General features: G+C 40.5%; 1 protein-coding gene across 2 annotated transcripts in view; it reads left to right on the top strand.

Annotated features, from left to right (window-relative positions):
• LOC125039389 (gastrula zinc finger protein XlCGF57.1-like) overlaps positions 1 to 7,500 on the top strand; it is a 16,180-nt gene that overhangs the window by 6,284 nt on the left and 2,396 nt on the right. For both annotated transcript variants that reach the window (XM_047633246.1, XM_047633254.1), the window contains exons 2-3: positions 1 to 268; positions 4,336 to 4,404. The exon at positions 1 to 268 is cut by the window's left edge and continues 55 nt beyond it. The gene's annotated coding sequence lies outside the window, so the exon portion shown is untranslated. The remainder of the gene's footprint in view (positions 269 to 4,335; positions 4,405 to 7,500) is intronic.

Here is a 7,500-nt window from a genome sequence, read left to right as displayed (position 1 = left end):
ACATAAGAAACAAGCAGCTCAAAAGAAAAGGATCCAGAGGATATAGAAAACATAGTCTTAAACCCAATAACAAGAAAGAAGAAGAAGAAGCTGACTGATAGCAGTTACCAAGATTATACAACTTTACATTTTTTGTGCACAGAAAAGGGAAGCAGATTATTCAAGAAAGGAATAATGATTACAAACAAAGGAAATTAAAACAGCACATGCATCGAGTCAGTGAGAAGGAATCGGCACTTTACTGCAACTTTGATCAGACTGTGGACAGGTATGGCTATTGCATTATATGGGAGATGTTGAAGAAAATTGTGATAGTATGAAATAAATGGCATGAGCTAGGCTAAGTATTGAGCACTTAGGATTTTAATAAGGTTCAGTCAGTACAGAACAAGCAGTTATACAGGCTATATATTTCACAATCCAATAACAAAATCAGAGTTACATGTGATTGGAAATGATGTGAATAACAAAAACTTTATTAAACTTGGACACCTAACACTAATTTCTGGGTGAAAATTACTTTTTTCTGAGACCTCTACTTCTACTCCCCCTATCTCCCAGTCAAATCCTTTTTCCAATATCCACAACTCCCCTGATGTCTCTCCCTACTCCTTACCCATCACACCAAACAATCCATAGGTTTCACCCCATCATCTTCTACCACATCCCTTCCCACATCTACATCCTCTACTCCTCAGATGCCTCTCTCCTCTTCACCTCATAAAAGATTCTTCATTTCCAAAAGAAACTACCTGAGCCTGACTCCTCTCTCAAGGTAGTACAAGAAGCCCTTGTACTACTCCTTCAAAAACCAAACGAACCTGTTACCCTTCCTCAAGACTACCATCCAATATCACTTAAAAGCTACCTATGCAAGGTACAGGAAAGGATAGTTAACATTTGGCTAATATGTTGCCTTGAATATCACAACCTCATCTTTCAAGATCAGTTTCAATTTCATTGTGGCTGAAGTACAGCTGATCCTCCTGCTTATTTTGAAACAAGTAGCATCAGCACCAAAAAGCTTGCTGGTGCTTCCAACAGATATCATAGCGTTCAGATCACAAAACACTCGTCCTTCTCCACATTACCCTAAACCTGTGATTAATTGCAATTCCCAATGCTCATTTGATTTCCCACTCTTATGTCATCTGCTACAATTCCATCTGATTGTTTCATCACCTTGACTTAACTTTTTTATTTCCTGCCACAGGAAGATTACATTATGTAGCATCGGGAATTTTTGTGTTTTACAGCCACTCTACTACCCTTATTATTAGTTTGCAAAGGAAATATTATAGAAGAAAAGTGTCTTAGAATGTTATGTTCTGGTGGATGGCAAATTCAGATTCTTCATTTTTGGTATTAGGTGTCTCTTCCATTAATACCAAAACTTCAGTTTGTTGTAAACTAACCACAAAAGAACCAGTTAATGGTTGATAAAGTGGTTAATTTAAACATGGAAGAACTGTTGATGGTTTTGCTCAATAATTTTTCCTCCTTTGATTTTCAGTAAATTTTGTATACTTATGCATTAGAAATATATTCTTTTGGGAATTAAAGGAAAGGATTGCAATGGCTCGATCTGATAACTGAAGTCCTTAGTGATTTTGTCTATTACTTGCACTGTGCCACAGTTCAGACTTAACACAAGTAGAACTAATATTTACATTCTAGATGACCCTATAATTACATTTGACTGTAAAAAGGAAATAAAATTTCTAATGCAGTGAATCTCAAATATATAATGAGTATAGAATTATATATCTAATATCTTTATACATGTTTACATGGCACCCTCTACATTTGTTATGATTGCATCAGCTGAGAAGGTGTGCAGCACAATTTGTGTGTATCTATAAGAAAACTGCAGCAAACAAGGAGGAAGTGTTCCACTTTTCATTTTCAATAAGTAAAGAAGAGGCAGAAAAGTTTTCAACAACTGTAAAATCACAGTATTGTTGTTAATGTCTCATCAGGACAATTTAAAAGATTGTGCTTACATGTATGGGACACTTCCAGGCCTTTCTTAAGCATTGGCCAAGTTGTAGATAAAAATTAGGTGTTACAGTCGTTTTTGAACGTTTGAGAAATCAGACAAAATCTCGTAGTCAAAGACTTTTTATGTCAGAGACAAATTTCAAGATCTATGACCTTTTGTGAATATTGCTCCAGTTGATTTAATTGTAGTAGCAACTTTTCTCATAAGTCTAGTACTCAGTGACCTATCTTTGAGGTCACTTGAAGCCACAAATATTACCACTTACATAGGCTTCAGTGTTGTGCATATATTCAAGTATTACATGTAAGCAAATGTAATGGCTATAATATACAATCAGTGAACTATTAGATGAATAGAAAAGGGTAATGAAGCTTGGAATGGAAAGTGATGTAAAGGGGGAACAAAAGAGAGAAACAATAGGATGAGAATGTGGATGTGGATGTGGATGTGGATGTGGGTGTGGGTGTGGGTGTGGATGTAGCAGTAAATGTGTCTTCAATCTGTGAATATTATTGTTGATACTAGAATTATATGAAAAGTGAATTTATGGATCTTTGGGAATGGCCTGTCTATAGTACACATCCCTTAGTGAACCATTGGTGATACCAGGGATGATATATGAAATGAAACAGTACCAGAATTATGTCCCTACACTCCCTTCCTCTCATTAACAGTGAAAAAAAACTTTGGGCAAATAGCCTGTCGGTTCTTTAGAGGCTGTGCTGAACTGACTTTCATTCTCAACTGACTTAGATTGGATTAAGTGATGAGTCTAAATATACTCAATGGTGCATCTACAGATTCTAAGGGAAAAAGGCAATTATTTTAGAAATATGAATGTTGTAATGTATATGCTAGGGATGGCATATACATAGTAGCATGCCATGCCCACAGTGAGTTTAGTTTATTAATTGTCTTTACATGGAGATGGCTTCACAAATACCCCCCCCCCCCCCCCCAATCCCTTGCCCATTGTTGTTGTGGGGGGGGCTTAGGAGGCGTAGACTGGGACCCAATGCTGGGGAACTCCTCAACCTTGGGACTCAGCCTTCGACTCAACAAATTTTGCATGGTCTTTTTTTTCCCCTCCTACTTTTTCGTTTCTGTCCCTTCACCAACCCCTTCTACTATCCACTTCCTAAGGTGTGAGAGCCGTGCTGAAAGGATGAAAGGCTGACTTTGTGCCAGTCCTGAACGGCCTGAGGGAGCCATGGGCACGGTATTTTGCTTTTAACCATTAACCATACCATTATTAGAGGCAATGAGGCTTGCCTATTCATCAAATAGCTCCACCAATTCAAACTTGCCCGATTCCCTGACCCCAGGCTCTCCTTTGACCACGGCTCTGAACACTACAACTAATACCCCCTCCTCAATGCTTACTAGTACAGTGTCCACCCTAATCAACACCCCAGGAGACATTTCTACTCTCCCAACATGCTCAACTTCAACAACTATACCCCCACAACCTTCTTCATCAACTACCCCATCCTCCCTTATTACTACCTTACAGCATTATTGTCCACCTCCCCATAACACTACTCCCTCTTTCACATGCCCCAACTACCCCATCCTCCCTTATTACTACCTTACAACCTTATTGTCCACCTCCCCATAACACTACCTCCCTCAACACTACTCCCTCTTCCACACACCTCCGTCCTTCTACTACCCCCATCTCTTCAAAATTCTTAAATACTCTATTTAGCCCAGCCAAATGGGACCGATTTTTTGTGATCCCTCCCACAACTTCTCACACTTTCTGCTTTGACAACTTGTTTTTATTCCTCAAATGCATATACATCCTTCACTTGCTCTAACCCCTATACATTACCTTACCCGACCTTAACCCATTTAATCGTCAATTCCTTTGCCCAGCTTTGACAACTAATCACTAACTCAACCACCCTTCACTACCATTTACTATAGTGCTACATGACCTTAGATGTCTAGCACATTTATTTGCTTTTAATCATTAACCATTAACCATTCACAAATACCAAGTCACAGATAAGGCAATTACTAGTACTACTAATGTCACCCGTTTGTACTTTTACTTAATTTTTGGAAATATTTCCTGTTACCTTATATTGCTGTTAATAATGTCAGTAGCATTATAGTATTTATGTATATGCGAATAATAAAAGCCTCAATATTGATAGCTTTAGTATAGGGAAAAAAAAAAAAAAAAAAAAAAGCACTTGTGGAGCCATTTGCATGTAAAGATATATTTCACAAAATAATATTACAGTGACTACTAAATTTCCTGGCAGCATGGTGTTAAAATGAAATAACTATTATGGTCAAATGTCTTAAAATATTTCTTTTTGCAGGATTTGAACACCACTTGATACTTCTTCAAATATCCTGCATAGTGCAAGTTATAGGAATTGTTGATTTTGGTAAGTCACCCTTGTGTGAAAAGAGGACCTCTAAGCCATGTACATAGTGGAAAATTATTTGATAGATTTTTTGTTTTTTTGTTTTTGTCTTCTGAAATGTAGCTTTAACCCAATGGCGACGAGTCACGCCAATAGGCGTCATAACAATACGCTCGAAATGTGGCGTGCGGCTGGCCTCCGCGGCGGCGCATCAAAGCGTTCCGAGGCAATGATTCGGCTTGATGTACCGAATTCACACGCTCAAAGTCGGCGCGTTGTCGTGGTTCGCCAGAGCGAAGAGTTTTTTTTAATTTTCTATACCCGTCGCCAATGGGTTAAGCAATGACCTAATTTTATGAAGTTACAAGATCCCATCTTGATTATTTTATATGAATGCTTTTCTTCTTATTCTAACCCTCAAATATGGTCTGATGAATACATAGGTAAATACACCACATAATTCAGAATAGTAAGGGATGAACCATATGAAGAGTATCATGTTTAATTTATTTATTTTTTCTCCAAAATTGATTTAATTTATAATAGACAAGAGCAGTAGAACTTAACTCATTTTTTATTATTTTAATAATTGTAAATATTTTTTGGGAAGTTACTACAGTAATGGTTAATGGTTAAAACAAATAAATAAAGGTTATACAGTATTAAGGTAAAGTATTATGGCAAAAAGGGATAAAAATAACTGAATTAGGATAAGTGGACAGAAGAAGGGGATGAAGAAGAGAAGGAAAAGGAAAGGGGGAGAAGAAAGGACCATGCAAGATTAGTTGAGACGAGGGCTTTGGTCCATTGTTGCTGTTGGGGCAACAGTGAGCAAGGGCTTAGGGGAGGAAATTACTACAGTAATATATGATATTCTGCAGGTGAATAATCTGATATTTGTCTGTGAAATCATGACTACTAAATGAATTAGACTGTACTGTCTTGCCAAATCTGTTCTTTTTCCTATAATGTAAGATTTCTTTATTCATTTAACTCATTCATGGTGGGATAACATCACGTGACATCCTAGTACATCATGGAAGATCACCCTTCACACTGGGATGATGTCAAGTGCAGTTAACCCAATGGCGCCGGGTATAGCAAATTAAAAAAAACTCTACGCTCTGGCGAACGGCGGCAGCGCGCCGACTCTGAGCGCGTGATATCGGTCCCTCAAGCCGAATCATTGCCTCGGGGCGTTTTGGCGCGGCGCCGCTGCGGACAGCCGCACGCCGCACATCGTGCGTATTGTTATGACGGCGATAGCCGTGACCCGTCGCCATTGGGTTAAGCCTACTATAAGATGTTAACACTAAGCAGCTGTGCACTTGCTTATCCCTGGCTGCTTTTGTTCAAGACTTGTAGCCCCTCAAAAGTAGGCTAAGATATTCTTTTTAGCATCATTACCTACAAAATTGTTTATGCCACAGCCAAGAGTATAGAGACTGGGTAATTTTATGTTACCCATGCTTATGATTTTTCCACAGGCACCACATGTGTTCAGTATGGTCCAGGGTGCTCCTGTCAGGATTGTTATTTCTCTGAATTATATCTGTCAGTAACATAATTATTGACCCCCCCCTCCCCATCCCTTGCCCATTGTTGTCGCAGGGGGCTTAGGAGGTGAAGACTGGAACCCAATCCTGGGGAACTCCCCTGTCTTGGGACTCAGCCCTCGACTCAACTAATTTTGCATGGTCTTTTTTCCCTTCCTGCTTTTTTGTTTCCATCCCTTCCCCAACCCCTTCTACTATCCACTTCCTCAGGTGTGAGAGCCGTGCTGAAAGGATGAAAGGCTGACTTAGTGCCAGTCCTGAACGGCCTGAGGGAGCCATGGGCTCAGTATTCCCGTTTTAGTTGTCTATCCCTTACCCCTCAAAGGGACTCTAAGGTGTGGACTGTTTCTCTCCCAACATACTCCAGGCTTACCATGGCTAATAATGAAGATGTTATACCCTTATTAGGGGCAATGAGACTTGGCCCTTCATCAAATAGCCCCACCAATTTAAACTCCTGACTCCCCGACCCCAGGCTCTCCTTTGACCATGGCTCCGAACTCTGCAGCTACTACCCCCTCCTCAATGCCTACTAGTACAGTATCAACCCTAGTCAACACTCAACCCCCAGAAGACATTTCTACTCTCCCAACATGCTCAACTTTATCACCTCTTCCCTCACAACCTTCTTCATCAACCACCCCATCCTCCCTTATTACTACTTTACAGCCATATTGTCCACCATAATACTACCTCCCTCAAATTGGTCAGATAATGAGAAGACTTACTTGCTTGTCTCATGGACTATGATGCGATATCAGTACAGGGCTACTTCATTCCTCCTAGAGGGCATTGTTAGAACCCCACCAACATTGCCAAAATTTCTTTCCATAGACATGACCTTCCCTTTAATGTTTACATTGGTGGAGAATCCCTCCCTGTCAGACTATATCAATCTCCTGAACATTGTTGGCATTTAGGACATCCTGCCAAACACTGCCGTTCCACAGCCCAATGCCCTCTATGTGCCCAACCTGGTCCTAACCGATCAAACTGCTCAACATGGTCATACACTTGTGCCAACTGTGGTGGCCCTCATGATGTATTTTATAGGGGCTGCCCCACCTACAAGTTTGAGTCTGAGGTGGCAACTCTCAGATTCAGACTTGGACTCACTCTACCTCCCTCCTTGCCCATCTTGATACAGTCCACCACTGCGGTCTTTGCTTAGCCCTAGGCGCCTTCTGCTCCACTCCAGTTGAGAGCCTGTACACTAAATCAGGCATCCATAGTGCTTTAGCACAGCAGTGGCGGCGGTGTACAGCCGCACGCCACAGTTCGAGCGGTTTGTTATGACGCCTCAGTGTGTGACTTGTCGGGATGGGGTTAACTCATTATCTCTCATAAAGTCAAAACACTCAACCAACCCCCTTGTTTGTAAGATCCAGAACTGGTTGTTCTACCTGTCCACATACCATAAACCTATCAGATTTTGCTAGGTGCCCAGCAATATTGGAATCCTCGGCAATGAACAGGCAGATGCTCTAGCACACTACGCTGCTATGTCCACATCAAACCAACCATGTTTCTCATGTATTCTAGCTCCGGATTATTACCCCCA

This window comes from Penaeus chinensis, chromosome 3 (assembly GCF_019202785.1).
Source record: "Penaeus chinensis breed Huanghai No. 1 chromosome 3, ASM1920278v2, whole genome shotgun sequence".
Lineage (NCBI taxonomy): Eukaryota > Metazoa > Arthropoda > Malacostraca > Decapoda > Penaeidae > Penaeus > Penaeus chinensis.
Note: the sequence above shows the minus strand (reverse complement) of the source record. Positions and strands in the feature narration are given on the sequence as shown.